Source organism: Cebus imitator, unplaced genomic scaffold (genome assembly GCF_001604975.1).
Source record: "Cebus imitator isolate Cc_AM_T3 unplaced genomic scaffold, Cebus_imitator-1.0 Scaffold71, whole genome shotgun sequence".
Classification (NCBI taxonomy): domain Eukaryota; kingdom Metazoa; phylum Chordata; class Mammalia; order Primates; family Cebidae; genus Cebus; species Cebus imitator.
In genome coordinates, this window is record NW_016107386.1 from 811,783 (window position 1) to 813,324 (window position 1,542).

At 46.7% G+C, this 1,542-nt stretch overlaps 1 non-coding gene across 1 annotated transcript; it reads left to right on the plus strand.

Moving 5' to 3' along the window:
* Positions 1 to 210: 210 nt before the first annotated feature.
* LOC119471734 lies at positions 211 to 317 on the plus strand. The gene has a single exon (XR_005200804.1). It is a non-coding gene; the product is annotated as a U6 spliceosomal RNA (small nuclear RNA).
* The last annotated feature ends 1,225 nt before the right edge of the window (positions 318 to 1,542 follow it).

The window sequence follows — 1,542 nt, forward strand, 5'->3', positions numbered from 1 at the left end:
TTTGAGGCTTCAAGCTGGTCCTTCAGGGAGGCGTTTAGTTATAATGCCCAGTGTGTATAGTAATTCTCAGAAGGGCCCAGTATTGTTGGCCAAATACTAGGTCATAGATAGGAGTTGGCCCTTGGCCACTGGCTCAAGATGAAATAGAAACAAACAAACAAACAAACTCGGAAATGATTTTTTAACTAAGCTAAATGTGATTAAAGTCCTGTGCTCGCGTCGGCAGCACATGTACTAAAATTGGAACGATACAGAGAAGATTAGCTTGGCCCCTGAGCAAGGATGACACGCAAATTCATGAAGCGTTCCATGTTTTTGCTGCAGTCTGCTGCCCATCACCTTGCTTTGCTTCCCTTCCCCAATCCCGCCATGACATCACAGGGCACGTGCCGTCATAGCCTTCCCATATCCGTCTCCTGTTGCACCACTGAGGTTGGCAATTGGAGAACAAGAACAATCTGGTCGTCCCCACTCAGGCAGGGCACCCTGCCACCTGCTGCTGTGGCCCTCATGCAAGAGTAAATAAAAAATAAAAAAATAAAGTCCTATCTTATTCTGAGATTATGTTCTTCCTACTTTTTTGGTGTTAAATTACCTTTCAGCTGGGTGTGGTGGCTCGTGCCTGTAATCCCAGCACTTTGGGAGGCCGAGGCGGATGGATCACGAGGTCAGCAGTTCAAGACCAGCCTGACCAACATGATGAAACCCCGTCTCTACTAAAAATACAATAATTAGCTGGGCATGGTGGCACGTGCCTGTAATCCCAGCTACTTAGGAGGCTTAGGCAGGAGAATCACTTGAACCCAGGAGGCGGAGGTTGCAGTGAGCCAAGATTGCTCAACTACACTCCAGCCTGGGCAACAGAGTAAGACTCTGTCTCAAATAAACAAACTGAAAATTAGCTGGGCGTGGTGGCAGGCACCTATAATCCCAGCTACTTGGGAGGCTGAGGCAGGAGAATCGCTTGAACCCAGGAGGTGGAGGTTGCAGTGAGCTGAGATTGTGCCACTGCACTCTGGCCCAGGCAGCAAAACGAGACTCCATCTCAAAATAATAATAATATAATTACTTTTCATGAATTAGTGCTGACAGTAGATGGCAGTTTATTTTGATGTGCTGAATGGCACAGTTAACAGATGATCATCCTATGTAAATTTTCAAAATTGCTTTTGAAATGTTACTGATTCAAGGAATCCCAGTTCTGCTAATCAGTTCCCCATTTTGGAGGACCAGGAGTAAGGCCCTATGACTCCAGGATCTTCAGGGTTGTGGGAGGCTCGCCTTGATAGCAGTGATAGAATATTCAACACTAAAAAAATCAAAATGCCCAGAGCTGGGCCTTGCCACTTATAAATTCACATAGAAAGTGAGTCATTGTCGGCCGGGCGTGGTGGCTCAAGCCTGTAATCCCAGCACTTTGGGAGGCCGAGGTGGGTGGATCATGAGGTCAAGAGATCGAGACCATCCTGGTCAACATGGTGAAACCCCGTCTCTACTAAAAATACAAAAAATTAGCTGGGTATGGTGGTGCATGCCTGTAAT